The sequence below is a fragment of the Amblyomma mixtum genome, chromosome 9 (genome assembly GCF_055824585.1).
Source record: "Amblyomma mixtum isolate Tamu chromosome 9, ASM5582458v1, whole genome shotgun sequence".
Lineage (NCBI taxonomy): Eukaryota > Metazoa > Arthropoda > Arachnida > Ixodida > Ixodidae > Amblyomma > Amblyomma mixtum.
Window position 1 is genome coordinate 78,784,497 of NC_143020.1, and position 21,784 is coordinate 78,806,280.

General features: G+C 47.4%; 2 long non-coding RNA genes across 2 annotated transcripts in view; one reads left to right on the forward strand and one right to left on the reverse strand.

Annotated features, from left to right (window-relative positions):
• The first annotated feature begins 4,880 nt into the window (after positions 1–4,880).
• LOC149329830 (uncharacterized) lies at positions 4,881–6,791 on the forward strand. Its single transcript, XR_016285536.1, has 2 exons — positions 4,881–5,115; positions 6,621–6,791. It is a non-coding gene; the product is annotated as an uncharacterized LOC149329830 (long non-coding RNA).
• Positions 6,792–10,875: 4,084 nt separating this feature from the next.
• LOC149329831 (uncharacterized) overlaps positions 10,876–21,784 on the reverse strand; it is a 41,438-nt gene continuing 30,529 nt past the window's right edge. Inside the window, exons 8-10 of the long non-coding RNA XR_016285610.1 lie at positions 16,601–16,696; positions 15,802–15,900; positions 10,876–15,518 (exon numbers count right to left, since the gene is read on the reverse strand). This is a non-coding gene — a long non-coding RNA (uncharacterized LOC149329831). The remainder of the gene's footprint in view (positions 15,519–15,801; positions 15,901–16,600; positions 16,697–21,784) is intronic.

Sequence of the window (21,784 nt, forward strand, 5' to 3'; positions counted from 1 at the left end):
TGGAAAGCCGCTAGAGGCGCTGCTGCTCTCTTTCATACTGCGGCGCGGACGGCGGGGCCTCGTGGGGCACGGATAGACTTTCGTCAGGTTGCCTCTCCGACGTTTCGCAAAACTGTTGAGTGTTAGTGCATCCGTTTGCTTTGTGTTTCATGCGATGGGACTTCTCGTGTCTACTGTGTGTATTGTGTATGTGCGCTTTCACCGCGTGCAGCCCACGGCATGGCGAAGAGGCGGACAGATTCACACTGCTTCGCTCTGGGCTGCCGCACGGGTTATCCAAGTGGACCCAAAGCGTCACTATTCGCGGCTCCGAAAGACGACGATCTTCGCAAGGAGTGGGAGCGCAACCTTCACAGGAAGGATAAAACTTTCACCATTTCTTCGGCTGTATGCGAACATCACTTTGAACCACACTTAGTTCTGCGCGACTTGCATGTGATAAATGGCAACGAAGTGCGGATTCCGCGAGGGAAGCCATCGCTTGCTCCGGGCGCAGTACCAACATTGCTTCCAGGCTGCCCTACGTATCTTTCCACCTCAACACCTCGACAAATACAGGAAAGGAAGAGGAAAGTTTTAGCAACTACTGAAGTGCCCTAAGAGAACGTGCCATCAAACCAGGAGCCGGTCCTGCAGCGACGAGGATGATGCTGGAGCGCAAGAGAATGAAGATTCGTTTGTAGCCGATCGTAATTCATTCTCTCTAGAATCTCTTCGGACCATGGAAGCTCCATCCAATGATTGGTGCCGAATTGAGTTGGAGGGGGTCGAGACCATATATTTGCAACATCATCTGTCAAAATGGAGAAAAGACTAGAACTATGGCATGAAATAAAAAATTACCGACGATTACGTTACTTCCTAATGCGAAACTTGAGCGCAGCAAATAAGCTGTTTCACCTTTTCGATAGATTGAGGCAAAGAAATCGAGCAACACATGTATGCGCTATCACAGAGTTTTTTTTTATTTTTCACACGTATTCCTTTAACAAAGATTCCACTAACAGTTCTTGACAGTCATGAAGGAAGCTTTGTGGTCGGAGAAATAGACTGATATATGTTCGACTTGGTACACCAATGCTTGATTCTCAAAGACGAGATCTATACAAGTGCCTCGCGAGGTTGTCACAGCCGTGGGACGCGTTACGAGCGAGAGGAACGGGATGTTCTCCCGCATAAGTGTTAGGAAATTGCTGTTTGTCTTTATGTCAACATTAAAGTCCCCCACTACTAACATCGGTGTGGATCGATGGACGGTTAATGCGAGTTGCAGGAAGTGCACGACGTCTTTCGTGAGTGCGGTAGGGGCGAAGTAGGCAGCTACTACCAGCAAGCCGTTGGGAAACTTTGCGGCGCACAGTTCGCCAACTTCATGTGACGTGCCAAACATTTCGACTGGTATTGCAGAGAGACCTGTGCGCAAGTAGATAGCGACTCCCGCCGCTCTGTTGTGGTCTCTGCGAGCACCATAGCAGTATAGGAAATCTATGATTTCGAGAGGCTCTTCGGGATCCATCCAGGTTTCAGCAAAGCAAAGTACAGAGGAATGGCGCAGAATGTGATCGTGGGTACGTCCTTGGCATGTGCGGCAAGGGAGCGTACGTTAAGAATGTGGTTGTGAATGATGAATGAAGTGCTGCCAGCAAATGACGCGTCCATTGGCTGTCTGCGTGTGTTACTGATGTGTGGTTAACATGTTAAGCTTCGCCTGTAAGAGTGGAACGCGACAGCGTCTTGCAACGCTGCCAGGGAGCCCACAGAACGCCATCGCCAATTCGGCTGTACGCCTTGCTGGACGGTAAATTTATTTTTTGAGGAAAGGCAATGTATCTCTCTCGCATATCTGGGTGGACACCTGCACCTCGCCGTAAGGGAAAGGGGGAAGATGGGAGTGAACGAAGACGCCGTATTAGCTAGACGCGCCTTTGTTCATTCCAAACCATTCAGCTGGCATTACGGAGTGGCTAGCATGCTCGTATCGCACTCCGGAGACCCTGGTTCGATTCCCCAACTCGACCAATTTCGTTCTCGGTTTTATTGATTTATGCGGTCTAACTAGAAAGGTTAATTAGGCTATTTCATATTTATATTATTTTATTTCTATCCATCGTGTTCTGTCATTAACCTGTCAATTGTTGGAACTGTCTAGGATGTTCGACACAACGTATATGAAACGAGCAACGTCTTACTGAGTGGGGAAGTGCGTGGTGGTGGAGGGAACGCGGCTTCGTACTTATCTGTTTTTTTCAGCAGCGTGTCCTTCCGCGGGCGCTGTTGTCGCTGCGGCGCGCGTCTTTCTTTTCTTTTCTTCTGACCTCTTCATTCTGCTCTATATTAATTAGGCTAATTGATTAATTAAGCAATTAACTAAACTCAGTCCAACTTAGTTGCAGCATCACTATACGATCCCTTTGATTGGTTGCATGGTTACTAGCCAAAGTACAATTGGCCCCATTTGAAATTCGCGCACTGTGACGTCACGAGCATTTGGACCAATTGAAAAGCGTGACATTGGGGGCGGAGCTGGTTACGAGGCCGACGCCGACGACGACGCGAAACCCAGGAACGGACGCCAAAGAGCTGCGCTCTAAAAGCTGTGTGTTTTACAGCATCAGGAGGAGAGTTCACTGCAAGGCATGCTGTGTGCTGAAAAAGTTGTGAATTTTGTGTGTGATGCATTTTATGTTACAACACGCCTACATTTTTTTACAAAGAGCCTAAACCAGGCTAGTCTCAAAAGGCGTGAAGGTGCAAAGCACCTTAAATTGAGCAGGTGCTAAACATCACTCTGCCCGTTTTGAATAAATCAGACTTCAGCCCTGCTTTTCTCTCTGATTTCTTCAGCAAAACAGCTGATGTAGAGCGCTGCCCTTACTCTGAACTGCATGGGAAAACTCGATGATCAAGAATTTATCGGGGTGGGCGTAAGTGGGTCTAGGGTGGGAATCAACTCTTGCTAAATTTTCGCGCCATTAGCAGCATTGAGAAACGCCCGTCGGAATGTTTCCTGCTTTTCGCGGCGCGACTTCGGTAAAAGGACGCAGACGCATGTTTCGCAAAATGTACGTGTTATTGAATGCCTGCTTATGTCTGTGGACATCGCGCTCAGTATGACTCGCAACACGTACGCATCAGGTTTTGCGAGCTTATGTCAGGAAGCTATGCTAGACGTGGCTGTAACGAAGTTCGTATTAGTGCACTGCAAGGGCTCGGGCCAGCCCGAAAACCCGGGCCCAGCCCGGCCCGCGGGCCGGGCCGGGACATGATTTATTTTGCCGGGCCCGGGCCTGAAGTTGCGGGCCCGGGCCGGGCTCGGGCTTAAAGCTGTGGGCCCGAGCCAGGCTTGGGTCCGTACAGAAACGGCTGGTGTCCGACTTTTCATTCAATATTGCAGAGTGAAGTGCACAACTGCGGCATTGAAGCAGCGACACGGATGAGCTATGAGTTATAGTACGCGCTGAGAAAAAGCTAAGCTTTATTCATTGATTTGTTTATTTCCTTATTTCCACGCCACGGTGCAGTAAGAGTAAAATTCAACCGGCCTTAATTGGCCATTCATTGATTATTCGCGTTCCCAAAACATACCATACACTATTAGAAGTGCATTAGGGAAGAACATATATTAGTTTAGGACGCTTATGGTCTTCAAGCACATAGCATGAAATACTCAAGCATTTCAGCTTTTCGTTTCTGCTGAAAGGTGACAGTTCGGCTATGAGCTCAACCTGTAAGATCGCGTTCAATAAAAAAATGTCATCCTACTGCTTGCTAGGCAGCTTTAATATTTATACTTCGCGGCCGGGCGGCAGAATATAACTGATTAGAACCATGGGTAAACGCAGAGTAGACTAATACGCGTGATGCAGCCCTTTTTATTTGGCTCTCGGAACTTCCGAGTTTATCTTTGCCCAACTACATGAGATCACTCTCCAAAAGACGGGCCTGCCGAGAACTACTCTTCATCACTTCCTTCTGGGTTAACAAGAACCAACTTTCTGGAAGCCAAACTGCGGTTTCAGAACCTTTGTCGGCCAGTTCCTTATCGGTGTAGTAGCAGTCTACTAGCTTGCTCAGAGTGAGCAGTATACCTCAAGCGTTACTGTGAAACGGGCCGGGCCCGGGCTGGGCTTCACTCCGGGATTCACGGGCCGGGTCGGACTCACTAGAGCGATAATTTAGCGGGCCCGGGCCGGGCCCGGGCTTGAAGCCGCGGGCCTGGGCGGGGCTCGGGCTTCAGGTCTCGGGCCCGGGCCGGGCTCGGGCCTCAAACTGAGGCCCGTGCAGTGCTCTAGTTCGTATATAACTGCTGAGCAGTTTTCTTGGGTGCCTGGTATTGTGCAGCACAGCGTAATCTTTTGCTATTAAACGCAAACCAAGAGAAAGTGCCCGGTAAAGCGCTGCAGGTCATTCTGGTCGCGACTGTACATGTTCAGCACAGTGTAATTAAGTGGCAAATTTGCGTTGATGTAGAAAGGATAATGAACTTTTTTTCTACCCCCAACCGGCGACATAGCTTACACTGGGTTGAAAACGCGCAACGCTATGTTCGGGCTTGAATGATTTACCGGCATATGCACTACAAGTGTGCAAATAATGAGTAAATGCACGAGGAAAATGGATGTGTTTAGATAACAGCTTCGATAATTTCACAGCCTGCAATAATTGCGCGCGGGAAAGCCCCAGAAACCGTTCGCCGCCGCGCCGGAGCAGTAGGAAAAGTTGCAGTGGCGCCATCTCGCGGCATCCATGCGCAAACGGGCCGCCTGTGCGGAGCCGTTCGTGCCACTATAATATATTCTAGTTCACTATAGGGGACACGCTTTGGCATGCGCCGCGCCGCCGTCTTCTCCGCGCGCGCCATCTTGGGGCAAGTCGCTTTTCGTGCCGCTGCGGTGGAGGGTTCGAAGCTGTGTTTTGCGCTGGATTCTGAGCAGATGAACTGCTTTAATTCACGAAAAATAGCATGCCAGGGTGTTGTGTTCCATTGTGTGCCGGCTCGGCGAAGAAAGGAGCACGATGTTTTCGTTTTCCACGGGATGAGGGACGGAGAAAAAATGGGAGGCGAAAGTGAAGCGTGAGAACTGGAAGGCGAATGACAACGCGAAGATCTGCGAGGTAAGCCACAATGTCTGTGCTGTTTTTATGCACCATTAAAACTTCTTTTTTTGGCTAGTTTGTTCATAAAAATAATGTAAAAAAATTTAGCGCGAACAGACACAGACCACGAGGAAGATGAGAGACACACACACACACAAGCGCTTGTGTTTGTGTGCCGTCTTTCTCGTGGTCGTTGTCTGTGCTAAAGCTTTTAGATCTATTTCTAAATGTCGCTCACAGTTATGTGCTTTCAGTAGGAATAACATTATACCACACCGCTTCGCCCATCCGCTTGTAAGCACTGACTTTGTGCGGTTTGAATATATATTTTTGCCTTGTTCACCAATCTCGCACTGTGCGCAACAGGAATTTTTGTGTGCCTTCAAAGCTGCAGCTCGAAGCCTAGTTAGAAACGTGAGTACAGCACGTGTTGCATCGCACTGCCTTTCATTGGAAGTAGCGCGCTTTGCTTTTGAGGCGAAACATTTTTACTTACCAGTTATGTAAAGGCTTACAAGCTAAATGTATGAATCATTGCGTCTTTTCACTTTCAGTGAGCTACAGTCAACTTCCGTATCATTCACGGAGTGTCTCACGATGATTTTTACTCTCTCCGAATCGCACATTTTTTTTGTTCAGAGCCTCGGTGAAAACACGTGAAGCAGGTGGAGCCCGGTATTTGTTGGTATTTGTCGAAGGAATGCGCCATTGTACTCTTTCAACAGCTGCCCTTTACACTCAATCTTGAAAGCTGGTAGCAGCCCTCGAGGCTTCCAGTTCACGCAGATTAAGGAGCATTCCCCTCTCTCCTTTTCAAAAAAGAATATAATAGAGGCTGACGGGTGAACCTCCCACGTGCTACCTACCCACTTTTTCTGGCCAGAGTAGGAAGTGAAAATGCAGTCTATGAACAGGGAGTTTTGGTTGCAAAAACCTGCCTACGAGTCAGCCGTCCTGGAATTTTGCAAGTGGTCTTTTCGCAAGTGCGAAATTCTGCGCAGCACAAATAATAGGCCCCTTCACCTTCCTTTTATCAAATTATTCACGGGAATAATTTTTCGAGGTATTTGCGAATCGCAACGAACGCAAAAGTTAGGCCCTCGCGAAAATTAAGTCGTTTACAGTATATGGCTGGCAATTCGACTAGTCGCGAAGAAACTTCTATTGTGAACTGGCCATCGCTTTAAGAAAGCGGTCGCGAGGAAGCAAGGTGCCTGCGCAGTACAGAAGTTCACCCCGAATGCAGCTCTTTCTTCTCCATGTAATGACACATCGCGAGGCGAAGTGCACCGTTGTCAAACGCGCAAATACCGGTCCGAGATTAAGCCAAATTTAAATGAAGTTAAATTTGCCCGTCCGACACCCGAATTAGTGCTGTCGCTTGGTTGGCGTCCACAGAAATACTTCGTGATCCTGTGCTTGTAATATCGCACCGCTTCCTTAATGCTTTTTATTATCTTATTTGTTTGCGTGCACACGACCAGAGGCGCGAAATGACAGTTTCATCGTCTCTCTCATTTTAGCGCCACTTCGAGGAAGATCAGTTTGAGGGCAACAGAATGGATGGACGGCGGCTCCTCAAGTCAACGGCTGAATAAACTGTTTAAGAGATGTCTCCTCCTAAGCATGCAGCCAGAGGCAGCTTCAAGCGGTTGATGATTGTTTTGAAATAAAATGCTGTGTACATCATCGTGTCGCAGGAGTCAAAGTTTGGTCTACTCATCACGGATAATCTTTTTCTGCTGTGTCTATTTTACTGTGTACAATAGACGACTGTGATACAAAATATTTTCGATATGCGCGGCTGACTAAAACGTCAACTAGTTGTTCATCTGCATCAACAGACGCAGTGAAAGCCTTTTGCATGTCATGCACCTTATAAACTCCGTCATGTTCTGGCAGTACAAAAGGCATTGCTCTATAAAGCAGTCACTGCAGTTAAAATAACCGCTTTGAGCATCTGAGACGGCCAAAAAGTAAGTGCTGTCCTAGCTGCACAGTGGTCATTTGCTCTAAAAGCTGCGCTTGTAAGCAAACGCTAGCTCTTTTCTCATTTCTATCACTAAGCAAAAAGTGCTCAGAACTGTCAGCATATATGCAGAAACCTTATACAGCTCAGCCTGCTAGCGAAAGCGCGTTCTAAAGAAGGATACCGGCCGACGCTCCGTAGCCCCGCATTTCAGCGCTTGCCTCAAGATGGCGCCCACTTAGGTCGTGTCTCCACCCTGTACGGCGCAGCGCTGGCATCGAGGCACCCTACTCATGATGATCAGGGTCCCTGTATGGTATGGAAGGGGCGCTGCTCATCGTACCGCTGCTCAACGGGAAACCGCTGCAGGCGCTGGTTTTAAAAGGAGCCACAGAGAGTGCGGCGCAGCGGCGTTGGCGTTGCGACGAAAGGCTGAGGCGGCTTGATGAAATCATGTTGGTCTTTTAGCTACAACGCAGAAACATTCCGAGAGAGGCACTGAAACCGCTTGGCGGAAATACGAAATCAGATGGCAAATGTAGTCATAATAAGTTATGCTATTTTGACTTGCGATTCAGTCATGTTCTCTGAGGAAAATTTGAGAATTAAATAAGGAAAGCATGGAAAACTACCCCGTGGGCGCCGCGGTGGCTCAGTGCTTATGGTGCTCGGCTGCTAACCCAAACGACGCGGGTTCGATCCCGGCCACGGTGGTCGAAGTTCTATGGAGGCGAAATCCTAGAGGCCTGTGTGCTGTGCGATGTCAGTGCACGTTGAAGAACCACAAGTGGTCGAAATTTCCGGAGCCCTTCAATAAGGCGTCCTTCATAGCCTGAGTCGCTTCGGGACGTTAAACCACATAAACTGTGAACTATAAAACTCCCCGAGAAGGCATTTCTTAAAATTACCAGGTGGCAACAGCTTTCAAGTCATTGCACTACTTTTTGGAGGGTAAGCTGTCATCTTTATGACAACTAGGTAAAGATATTTCTTTGTCCGTGGCAGCCTGCGGCAGTGATTGTTTAATAAGCGCAAAGTGATCTCCATTCGCAAAGCTGCAGCGCCGTGCACAACCAGGCGCTAATAAAATTATGCAAAAATAAAAAAAAATCGCTTTTAGAAAAGGAGGCCAGATAAAACCGAAATCAAGTTCGCTTTACCACGTGATCATGGGCAGTCACCGTAAAGGCCGAGCTAGAAGGCATGGCTTCTTCGGCGCCGCGGTAGCGTCTCTTCTACCGGCGTTGTCACTAACGGCCGCAGGAGAGGGCGATCAAACGCATAAAGGCGTACGCACTAGCGTCTCCACCCGGGCGTTAGGTGTATTCTGCTTCATTTGTTGTTGTGCTGAGCTCGCGCATGAGATGCTTTGTCCTCCTCGCACGTGTAAAAGTGGTTGTGCTACAAAGCAGATTTCTTATGACTGCAAATATACGAGTAAATAGACAAAAGTTTTATAAAGTTAACTGGCTATGAATACAGAGTTTTAGTGTATATAGCCGTAGATAAATGCAAAGTATTCTTCATCAGCTATTCCTGTAAATAGGTTTAAATATATGTAAATATATCCACGTAAACTTCCCCTTCTTTTCTACAGCCTGTGCAGCGAAGTCCCTGAGCTCCACATAAACGGGCCTAAAGCTACCAGACTTCACGCAAAACTTAAAGCAAGAACCGTAATTAACCGGTGCAATTTTACTGCTACTGCAGCGGACACCTCGTTAGCTTCGCGGACCACGCCATTTTCCCGCGCAAAACAATTTTCATTAACAATCGTGGCACGAAACGAACAACCGTAACAACATTCAACGCTTTGCTCGTTTGGCAAGGAACAGCAGTTAGCGGCGCAAACAGATCAGGCAGCGCCTCAAGTATGCTAGCCACCATTCTCAACTGAGAAGCGGAGGGAACGACTCAGCACACCTCTGCTAACGGCGAGCAAGGCTGCCGCTCCAGCGGATTGTCGTTGGAAAAAGCGCCGCGCCGCGTATGACGCGAGAGCTACACAAGGAGAGGTAGGAAGCAAGAATCTGTCAGACGCGTGATGTAGGAGTAGGACGGAGCTATCACCACAGCGCGCCCATGCGCATGCATGACGCAAGCAGTGCTACCATCTGACTAGCGCCGCAGCGTAGCAACTAACTAAAGTGAGGCGTACCGACGGCTCCCATTGTGTAGCGGGCGATGCGGCTGGCATTGTAAAAATAGAAGAGGCGCTGGCTAGCCTTAAATTTCCTCTGCGGAGTCTACCACACTGTAAGGCACGGATTTACCACATACTTTATTTAGTATCAACTTTTTCACTGGTCTGTTCGGCGGAATAAGCGTTTTCAATTATCAGTGAGACATCATTTTTTTTGCTCATGTCCGTGCCAAGATTATCATTGGATTTCCTGCGGCCTGCACACAATCGTAACCAACCCCCAGCTGATGCACACACGTCCAGTCCCTTTACATCATCGCGACACTAACTGCGCTAACAGCGGGAATTAACGTCCCAGTGTCCTCTCTAAATAACCCTGCTGTGTAAATATACTGAGGCGTCTACTAAGAAAGCTTCTAAAAACACAAACAAATGTTCTGAACTGACTGGTAGTCCATTAAATGTGTCTGCTTTGTTTACCAACAAAGAAGTGTGTACCTTAAGAATTTTCTGCCCACCTGTTTAGAGTATGCAGGAGCCAGTAAGGCAGTGAAGTGCATCTATTAAACAGACGACGAACACTTGTGTTCGAAACAAAAAAAAATTGGCACTCCTTGATGAAAAATTACTCTAGAGATTCGGAGCCTCCTATAATGTGGAAGCCACAATGCTAAAAAAATGCTTTCCGGCAAGACACACCATATACCTGACATGACAACGAACTCCAGTAGGAAGAAATATAGGCTTTGTCTGAGAGTGCTGCGTTCTGGAGGAGGGTCTTATCATACTTAAGGGAAATAAATAGCGCACAAGAGAAGACGGGACAAGCGAGGAGACACAGACAAGCGCTAACTTTCAACAGACGGTTTATTGCAAAATCGGGAGCATATATACACATGTCCAGATAGGCAACAAAGAACATGATCGAAGATAACATCAACAAGACACACACCCCCTCGACAGCCATCTGCTTATCGTGCCAGATATGTAAGCTCTTTTTTCGACAAATTAACGGAAGGTTCACTGACGCTATTTATTTCCCTTAAGTATGTCATACCAACATGCCCAAGCCTCGTCTCTTCTGGTCTTATCATCTTATCATCTACGCCTCTTTGGTAGGTTGGTTGGTTTAGGGGGGTTTAACGTCCCAAAGCGACTCAGGCTATGAAGGATGCCGTAAGGAAGGGCTCCGGAAAATCCGACCACCTGTGGTTCTTCAATGTGCACTGACATGGCACACTACACGGGTTTTTAGAATTTCGCCTCTATCGATATTCTACCGCCGCTGTCGGGATCGATTGGATTGGAAAACGTTTATTGTCAGCACTGAGCCCTAGTGGGCATTATACTAGGTGGCTTCGAGCCCATGGCTCTTGGCGACCTTGTGAGCCCACTTAGTGGCCCGGACTTGCGTCAACGGGTCTGAGCTGGTCAGTATAGGCTCCCACCGCTCTAGAGAAGGGACTGGTAGTAGGTCCGCCGGTGGCGGCGCCTTTTTGCAGCTCCATAAAATGTGGTCATATCCGGCTATCTCGCCGCACTGTTTGCAAGTAGCGTTGTATTGTGTTGGATACATGTGTGCTAGTCTCGACGGGCTAAAGAAGGCTCCCGTCTGGAGCCGACGCCACGTTACCTCCTGGCTTTTGTCGAGCTTTTTGTCTGGTGGCGGATAGATCCTCCTTTCCAGTTTAAACTGATTGGTGTATTCGTGAACTGATATGAATGCATCTCTCGTGAAATTTGGGGACTCAACCCGGCTCACTGCTCGGCTGACATAACCTCGAGCTATACTGTGAGCCAACTCGTTTCCCCTGTTCCCCGAGTGTGCCGGCACCCATATCAGTTCCACCTCTCTTTGGTCCCAGTCTTTATCTCTTAGGATTCGTTCTGCCTCCTGGGAGATCATACCCCGCGCAAAATTGTTGATAGCCACCTTGGAGTCGCTAATTATGGTGACTGCTTTGGTGCTGGCCATTCCCATGGCGATAGCCGCCTCCTCCGCTGTCCCTGAGTTTTTTGTTTTGACCGAACCGGCCGTTAATGTTTCACCCAAGTCGTTCACGGCCACGACCACAAAGGAGTCGCCTCCTTCGTATTCCGCCGCGTCTACATAGCTTGTGTATTCCGAGCCTTCGAGCTTGGCTTCAAGGGCCTTTGCCCTGGCTCTCCTCCTGCCTTCGTTAAAAGCAGGGTGCATGTTTTTTGGAAGTGGTTTAATAGTGAGTAATTTTCTAACTTTGTTCTGTAATTTTGCCTGCGCGTTTCTTTCCGGAATTCTATCATGTAATCCTAGGTTGCTCAGGATCTTTCTCCCCGGGGGTGAGGTCGCAAGCCTCCTTAATTGCGCAAATATATGTGCCTCGCATAGTTCCGTGGTGGTGTTGTAGATCCCCAGTTTAAGAAGTCTTTCCCAATGCTGCTTTATATGCCTGCCTTATGATGTTTCGGGTCAGCAGCCGAGCGCCAAAACCACCGAGCCACTGCGGCCGCTGTATGAATCTTTGAAGCTGGAATTTGTCTCAGAGAGTATTTCAAATAACAGCGAAAAATTACGACGATGCTTTCTGTGAGGTATGCTAACTTACTCTATGAAGAATGCGCAAAAGCAGCAAAGTACCGAGGAGCGCGTAGCCCCAAGGCACAGGCACGCGAAAAGAATGCCACAGGGCACATATGCTGCGAAGTGACGCGATTCAATGAACAACGTTGTGGGGTCTCCGCTAGCGTGCGGTTTTCAAATGGCAAGAGAAATCGTCCAAATTCGTAGAGCCGCACGGCAAGGGTAATGGCGTTTTTGAAATTCCAAAAACAGATAGGGCTGGCTACAGATCTCTAATAAATCAGGCGCCTATCGGTATCACGTTAAGACCGCCGCGGTCGCCTAATGGTTACGGGGCTCGGCTGCTGTCCCGAAAGATGCGGGCTCGATCCCAACCGCGGCGGTCGAACTTCGATGGAGGCGAAATTATAGAGGCCCGTCTACTGTGAGAAGTCATTGCACGTTAAAGAACCCCAGGTGGTCGAAATTTATACAGAGCTTCACTACGGCGCCCCTCATAGCCTGAGTCGCTTTAGGAAGTTAAGCCAACATAAACCATAAAACCGTATCCCATTACTACTTGATTCATCTGCCTTCTGACATCCACCAACACTGCATTACTATGCCGCGAAAACGGTTCTTTTTATCTCACCTGAAACAATCTGTTTTTAGAAATGTTTGGCTGGCTTCCTTAAAACACCTGGTATCTCCCCTAGTTGTTGTCCTCATCGGCGATTATGTGATCAATTAAATTTTTCCAGAGCATTAGTGAAGAAGTAGTTTCTCTTTCTAACATACGTTTAACAAGGGAAGATTTAAGAATTTACGGGGATTAACATCCCGCGTTTGTGACACTGGCTATCAGGGACACTGTTGTGGACGGTGTAGCACTTATTTAGAACATCCGGGGTGCTTTACAGTGCGCTGACACAGCACAACACACTCACTTTTTTTGTGTCAGCTCCATCGAAATAGGTCCGCCGCGACTCGGATGGAACCCGTAGCCTAACGCCTAAACCAGTGAGCCACCACCACAGCTGGTAAGTTGTGAAGAAACGATAGTTTTGCATGAAAAATAAACCTGCAATTTTGCTTTATTCTGTGTATAAAAGTTTTGTGTACTTTTTTTCATTTTAAAATTGGTGGTGGGGTTATGTATTTTTTTCTATTGCGGTTATATTTTTGTTTCTTGTATTGTAATCTAAACCTACATTTCCTCCGCTGACGCATATAATGGTTGCATTTCCTTTCCTATCCCCTCCAATTTGGTTCAGAAATTTTTTCAATTCAGAACCACAATTTCCTCTGCAAAAGCATTTGATTGAGTGCTTCTAATAACTTTTACCTTCAAATTCATCTTTCCTTCAGTTGAGTAGCATTGCGTTTTATGGCAAACCTGTTTCAACAGGTTTGTTTATTAAACGCGCCAGCCCCTCTAAACTATTTTTCTGCTTCTTAGTATTGAATCAGTTATGTTTATTATACAGTGATATTACCAGTCTTTTTTTTTCGCGCTAATAATGTCCCTCTTTGTCGAAGCACCCATATTCAGTGTCTAAAAATAATCTCGCTTGTCTCTATAAAGCACGTAGTTTAACCGTTTTTTTATGATCCCTGTAAGTATATCCCGCCGTCGATAAGAAGGTTTCATTGCAATATTCACCGCGCATATCTCGGCTGTGGTCTCCACTTTCATTTGCAAACAATGTTGTCCTGAAAAAGTGACATACCGGCGACGAAATGTGATCAAGCTGTACGACTGAATATACTTGGCGTTCAGTGGAAAGTGCAATAATATTTTTTAAAATTGTTTTTGTAAGGTATGAATGCAGCTTTTGCGAAAAAAATAATACAGGGCTATGAGGCATTCGGAAAAAGTTGAATAATTTTCATTATACATACCAAGCTAATTTCTGATTATTAGCTGTGTAACTGTTACAGGTAGGCACATGGTGACAATTAGAGATTTGAAGCCGGTGTTTAGTAACACCCATAGAAGTTTGTATAATTTAGAAAACGCGATTGCCCTCGGCTACATGTTTGCTACATAGTGTTAGAGTGCGTGCGCTTTCGAAGAGCACGCAGGAAAAGCAAGCACTCTAGTGCATTTATCTTCTCGAAAAAGCCAAAATTTTGTCGACCCGCAGCGTGAGCGGTAATCGCTTTTTCGAAATTCTAAACTTATAAGGCTATTAATAATGACCGTATACACACCTCCAATTTCAGACATGTGTATAACTGCAACAGTAAAAAAGTTACTTAAGAGAAATTTGTTAAGTACGTAAGTAGTTAACATTATTCGCCTGATTTTTGATGTTGGCCAACGCACGTACTGTCGAGCCACACAGGCCGCCTTCCTGCTTCAAGAAGCATATTCTTAAAAATGTTGGTTAACCTTCGCATGACACACCTTGTATATTTTAAAGTGTCGTATGCGCACTGCAACGTGTCCAGTATGTACTGCAAACAGCGCAAGAAAAGATCTAAAATGCAGATTGGTAATGTACTTTGCGAATTTCGTTTAGCTGTCTTTCCGCGTTCAACCAAAACTAACGTGTGATCTCTTGGTCGTGGAGTCAAGATAAAAAAATAGAAGTATTGAGCGAGTGGGGTTTTGCTCTTTGTGACAGTTTTCTCATAGGCTTATGTGAAGACAAATTTTGTTCGCTCACATGCTATAGGAATTCCGCCATCACACGTACCTTGTACTGCACCAGACACTTCCTTTTATCGTGACCAATTGCGACAGAGAACAATTGTCCGAGTCAGTGACATTCCCGTAGAGCATCCACCTCGCATTCGGAAGGTGTTGGATTCAGAGTCCTGTCCCGCCGGATAACCACCGGTTGTCGAATGGGTACAAGAATTCCCCGAGTTTGGTGCTGCGCACTCCTGGGGTAAAATGCTTACAGAAGGGCAGTTTGGTTACTCACCTTTCTCGCGACTGAAAATCTATCCGCGAGGGACCTAGCTCCACTCTGTGCTGTACAGCCCCGAGTGGCCTTATTTTATTACTGCCGCTGATGCTGCTCCATGCAAGCACTTCAAGGCTCGACGAGAGTTGTGCGTTATGTCGAAAGAACTGCAAGCGACGGTGTGAGCGTCTCGAGGGAACGGGAGGCATCGTCGCGGAGACGCGGTGGCCCTGAGGGGAGCTAGACCATGACGCGGCGGTACATACTTTCATTGCTGGTGCGGGGGAGGGGCTGTGTCTTCATCGCCGAAGTTTTATTGCGTTTATTCGGCCAAGAGAAATCGACACTAGGGTGCATGCTGCTGTTATTGTATGTACTTGAGCGTCATAAACGTTATTCATTCATATACAGTGAGATCACGAAAGGTACCTGATATAGAAGGGAGCTGCATGATGTAGTAAATGTACGCTATGGATGGTAATGAACGATTGAGATTTTGAATACGAGAACATTATATGGATATATGTACGCGTCATCAAAAAGTTTGGTTTTGGTTCCGGTTGTGTTTGGCTTTGGTTTTAAATACCATACGAATCATCAAAAAGTTTCTCCAAATTTTTTCCGCGTGTTCATGTGATTCTATAAAGATATATTAAAAAGTTCGATTGCATTATGTAGTGGATAAACAAATCTCGGTAAGTGCCGAATTTTGAGATGTGGAGTAGTTAATTAACTAAATGTCGAAAACACACTTAGAAGTCGCAACAGCCATTGGACGTCAGAATAGCCATGGTGTCGATATAGACTGTGGAGATTTTTCATCTGCATTGTTCCACTGCAGGCCGCCGCAGTGATCTGAAAACAAAAATTACGAAAAAGAAAATAAGAAGAAAGAAAACCGAAAATAAAGAAAACCAAAAATGCGAAAGAAGGGGACAGGAAAAAGCTCTTGCATTTTCTTCTTAAGCACGCTTAAGTACAATCACGCAATTTTTTTTATATATTACTTGAACACAAACAGCGCTTACACCGAATGAGCACACATACTTGACTGTGTCGGATTGTATGCATGCAGATGCCAGCCATAATAGTTTGGGCTAGTGGTAATTATTTGGATGTCTCTCGAGCAGCAACCCACCTGCAATAATCATGTCCTATTTGCTTGCGGGAATCTAAGTGTTGTCACAGTCAAGATCCAAATTCTGCGAAGGAAAACCGCTATCGTTCTGAATATATCCTGTAAGGCAGTGAAACAATTAGTGCTGTTATATGCGACCAAAATACACTCTATGCGTTTCGGCCGTAAAACCCAAACCGTTATTTCCATAGTTTAAAGAGCAGTTTACATATTTTTTAATGTAATTAGGAGCAAGCATATTGACATGAACAGTTTAATAATTCAGGATTATTGCCTATAGAGGAGCTATCCACTATAGTAAGGTGAACGCTATTCGTAATAAAATATTTGGAAGTACTGTTGAAAAATTGTACCATATCGGAATATTGCATAATATCTTAAACCGCGAGGGTTTAAGAGCCATCGAAAACATGCAAGTACTATCTACCTTATATTTGAAATGAAGTTAGTGAAACACTTTTGAAATAAAAACACATTATCAAATGCTACAACAAATACGGAAGACATGTGAAACTTTTTTCGATAAATTTGATCCCATTTCTATTATTGGCCAAAGTGGGAAATATGGTTTGTTCATTCGCAGATTGGTTTATTTTTCAATTAAACTTATATTGTTTAATATAATTCAATGCTTCATTTCCTCCTCAAACGACGTTTCTCCTGCTGCTTCTTCTAAAAACAAGCACTTTGCGCTTAGATTGAGTAGAATACTTTTATATGTAATTAATTACGAGTAAGTTTTATTTTTATCTTCCTATAGTAAATCCGTATAATGCGACAGAAGTTACAGTCAACCTACCTCAAGTGCACTTCTACGCTGTATCAAATGAGTTTCTTGTGCGACCAAACTCTTCTTCAAATGTTTTACTTGTGAGACCAGTGTCATCTTTTTTTCCTGTGACATATAGAACAAGTCGCAACATTTCATCCATTAATAACACTGCACGATATTGCATTATAACTACTTAGCTGTGCATTAGGTTAAATTTAATAAGTTGTCTTTTAATGCCACTACTCCAAATGTTTCCCGCGCCCAGAACCACAACGTTTAGACATTAGTTTATGTGGAAATATTTATGCTCTTAATATACACAAGTTTTTCCTGACTGCAGCGATCTTTAACTTCCGTTGTTTTAAATAAAATTTGTTCGGTTCTGAAGCCAACCTTTCGGCCACTTTTCTCGCAACTACTGTCTTTGTTCGAGTGCATACCAAAATGCTAAAAATACACTCTACAATGAAGCTGGCTCGTAATTTATCATTCCGACAAACTATTTTCAGCGCATTTCAGCATGCATTCTGTGCTATATTTGAACTTCCGTATTTTTTTATTAATCTATAGCAGGTTCATAGAGTTTTCACCGCAGGAAGAGCCTTGATATCAATCACTACATATACACGCACGACTGCCTGCTCACGTTTCCTAGAATCAGTGCGTGTTCTCACAAAAGCGTCATCTACAACGTACCTTAGAACCTTTCGGACACTTCAGTTTCATTACTTATTCAATGAAATCCCTTTATTTCTTACACATATAAATATGTAATATTGTCACCATAATATTGACGCCAGCGCTCGTGCAGACGGAAGCGCCTCTCAAGAAGAGGAATTGTGTGTGTAAAAGTGAAAGTGACCTGGAAGCGCACGTCTGTTGACCCGCTGTGGAACCTCAACCGCTGATTACCAACGTGACATCTGTTGCAGGTGCTGGGTACGTCGTTAATGCACCGCACACCCCCTTCAAGCCGCAATTCGAGCCCAGTACAAATACCGAAGGTAGACACGCCAGTCCACCAGGGCAGTCGCCGATTACAGGGCTTACCTCCCGAATTTGGACTGCTCCCTGTTTCCCATTGTTCACGGAGGGCAGGTCCTACAACGATGAATCTTCCAGCTGCAGTGTCGCTGGTCCTGCTCCACCACCAGCGAGAGCCACCCCATTTTCGCGGTCAACCACACGAGGACGCGGAAGACTGGCTGGACCAGTATGACCGGGTAGCCATCTACAATGGTTGGGGCGCTGACTGCAAGATGCGGCATGCTTATTTCGCCCTTGAAGACTACGCGAGGACCTGGTTTTTGAACAATGAATCTGGCCTTGGAACGTGGGATACGTTAAAGACAGAGTTCCTCCAAACCTTCAAGGACAGCACGTCGCGCAGGGAGAAGGCCGACCTGCTTTTAAAAGCCCGACATCAACTCCCCAGCGAGAGTAAGACGGTGTATGCTGAGGAAATGAAGAGGCTGTTCCGGCGTGCCGACCCAAACATGTCGGAGGAGCGGAAGGTGAGCTTCCTTATGAAAGGTGTCAAGGAGCAGCTCTTCGCCGGCCTGGTTCGAAGTCCTCCTGTCACGGTAGCTGACTTCGTAAAGGAGGCGAGCACCATCGAAAAGTCTTTGGACATGAGGGCCCGGCAGTACGATCGTACAACAGCGTCGATGCTCACGGCCACTGTGGAGGACGCCACGGTGAAGTCGGCAGACTCCTTACGTGAGATGATACGATGTATTGTGAGGGAGGAACTGGCAAAACTCTTTCCGGAGAAGGAAAAACCTCCGCCTAGCACTCTTGCTGACGTTGTCCGTGAGGAGGTCCAGCAAGCTCTAGGCACTTGTACACCAATACCTGTTGCCGGCCCTGTGCAGCCTCAGCCACCGAATCTCAGCTATGCCGCCGTCACACGCCGTTTTATTCCACCGCAGCTGAACCGACGTTACGACACACCTGCCTCCGCCGCTGCACGAACTCCACCTCCTCAGCCGAATTCTCCACAGCGGCTAGGACGCCGCAGAACGGATGTCTGGAGAGCGCCAGACAATCAGCCGCTGTGCTACCACTGCGGTGAGGCTGGACATGTTTATCGTCGCTGCCCATACAGGGAGATGGGCCTTCGAGGATTCCCCGTCGGTTGTCATCGTCCGATGTATGGAGAACGACCGCAGGAGATCGCGGACTACATCTCGCAAGCGGACTCCGTACAGCGCCGTTTCTCTCGATCTCCATCGCCGCGTCGCTACAGTTCCCCAGGGCGAGGCCAGTCTCAGAGTCCTCGCAGGGGAAACTAGATGCAGCAGCCTCTGGAGGTGCGGCTGCTCAACGACAAAGTATACAAGATCCTCGATCTCCGCAAGACAGTTCTCAACCAACGCCGAATTCCGTAGCCGTACCGACGATTCTTGAGCCCACGTACCTCAAAACTAGCCGATGTCCTGACGCACCCCTCCATGGCCACGACGCCTTTCCTCGATGCCGAACTCCTTCGACGCACCGCAGCCGAGACCGAACGCCTCGACATCCCCAAAGTAAGACACCACCAACTGCCGACTTGGAGATTTTGGTTGACGGCGCCGATCTAACCGCGCTGGTGGATACTGGTGCCGATTATTCAGTACTTAGTGGACAATTCGCCGCGGCACTAAAAAACGTCACAACCGCTTGGGATGGCCCACAGATGCGTACTGCAGGAGGACATTTAATTACACCTACGGGAACGTGCACGTCGAGGGTAACCGTGCAAGGCCAAACATTCTTGGCGACGTTCCTAGTGTTAGCCGAGTGCTCCCGAGACGTCATACTCGGTATGAACTTTCTGACCGAAAACGGTGCAGTTATTGATCTGCAATCGCAGTCCGTCAAGTTCTCGACCGAGAAGGCCATATCCATGGATAGTGTTCTCCCAGCGGCGCTGCACATTCTGGACGAACACGTGACCGTGCCTCCACGTTCCAGTGTGATGGTAACCGTCGGCTCAAAGCACATACGGGAACTTGAGGGTGTCGTCGAAAGCAAGCAGCTGTTGCTACTGGACCGAGGAATTTCTGTCGCCAGGGCTGTTGTCTTCCTTGACGATAGCAAGGTCAACGTTCTTCTCACCAACTTCAGCAACGAACACCAACACCTTAACAAGGGAACAACTGTGGCGTATATTGACGCTCTTAGTGAAAATAGGTGTCTGCACAGTTTAACATCTGCTTCAACAACTGAGCCCGACGGACTTGCTGGTGTCAAGTACGATATTAACCCAACCTTGCCGCGCGACAAGCGAGACAAAGTACGGGAACTGCTCAGTCGCTACCGTGGTGCCTTCGCGTCCTCGCCACGCGTCGGGCGGACGCATCTTGCGAAACATCGCATTATTACAGACGAAAATGTTCCGCCACTCCGACGGTCACCTTATCGAGTGTCTACCAAAGAACGTGAGGCTATTACCACACAGGTGAAAGAAATGCTCGCAAACGACGTTATTCGCCCTTCTAGGAGCCCGTGGGCGGCACCTGTAGTGCTTGTGAAGAAGAAGGACGGCACCTTACGATTCTGCGTCGACTACCGTCGGTTAAACAACATCACTAAAAAGGATGTGTATCCGCTGCCCAGAATTGACGACGCCTTGGATCGCTTATGCAACACCAGATATTTTTCTTCCATGGATTTGAAGTCTGGATATTGGCAAATTGAAGTAGACGAAAGAGACCGCGAAAAGACGGCATTCATCACTCCAGACGGGTTGTACGAGTTTCAGGTGATGCCATTTGGTCTTTGCTCGGCACCCGCGACTTTCCAAAGGCTCATGGACACCATCCTTGCGGATTTGAAGTGGCAAACTTGTCTGGTCTACCTGGACGACGTCATCGTTTTTGCCCCGTCTTTCGAGGAGCACCTTCGTCGCCTCGAGGAGGTCTTGCAGGCCATAACATCATCAGGCCTTACTCTCAAAGCCGAAAAATGCCATTTTGCTTATGAAGAGCTAAAGTTTTTAGGCCATGTCGTCAACCAAGAAGGGGTTCTTCCGGACCCTGAAAAAACATCCGCCATTGCCAATTTTCCACCGCCGCGTGACCAAAAGGAAGTTCGTCGCTTCCTCGGGCTATGCGCATATTACCGCCGCTTCGTGGAGAATTTCTCTAAAATTGCTTCACCCCTTACTGATCTGACAAAAGCGCATGTACCGTTCAAGTGGGAACCTCCGCAGCAGAAGGCGTTTCAAGAGCTTCAACGCCGCCTGCAGTCACCCCCCGTGCTGGCGCACTTTGATGAGCTTGCTGACACACGGGTCCACACCGATGCGAGCAACGTTGGTTTGGGTGCTGTCCTTGTTCAAGTTCAGCGGGACCAAGAACGTGTCATCGCCTATGCCAGCCGTGCACTCTCCAAGACAGAGGCCAACTATTCTGCCTCTGAAAAAGAGTGCCTCGCCATCGTGTGGGCAGTTTCCAAGTTCAGACCATACCTTTATGGCCGATCCTTCAAAGTAGTGACCGATCATCACGCCCTATGCTGGCTGACCAATCTCAAGGATCCTTCCGGTCGCCTAGCTAGATGGAGCCTTCGACTTCAAGAATTCGATATCACCGTCATCTACAAATCCGGTCACACACATGCAGACGCAGACTGTTTATCTCGTGCTCCCGTGCAACCAGCTGCGGATGATGCTGCTGACGACGAAGAAATATTCCTGAGTGCCGTCCATACCACCGATTTCGCCGAGCATCAACGCGCCGACCCCGATCTTCGCGACGTCATTCGTTATCTTGAAGGAGCCAGCAGCACAGTTCCTAAAGCCTTCAGGCGCTCTTTGTCGTCTCTCTGCATACGTAACGGTGTTCTCTTTAAGAAGAACTTCGCTGCCAACACAAGGCAGTACTTGCTGGTCGTCCCCGTGTCCCTACGCAATGAAATTCTTCATGCCTGCCATGACGAACCAGCTTCCGGCCACCTTGGGATTACTAGAACACAAGCCAGAATTCAAGAGAAGTACTACTGGCCGCGCCTCGGTCATGACGTTGCACACTACGTCCGCACTTGCCGGGATTGTCAGCGCCGTAAGGTCCCGCCCGTGAAGCCAGCCGGATTCCTCAAGCCCATTGAGCCGCCTTCACAAGCGTTTCAACAAGTCGGCATGGACTTGCTGGGACCCTTCCCTACATCAAGCTCAGGGAAAAGGTGGATAATAGTAGCCACTGATTATCTCACGCGTTATGCAGA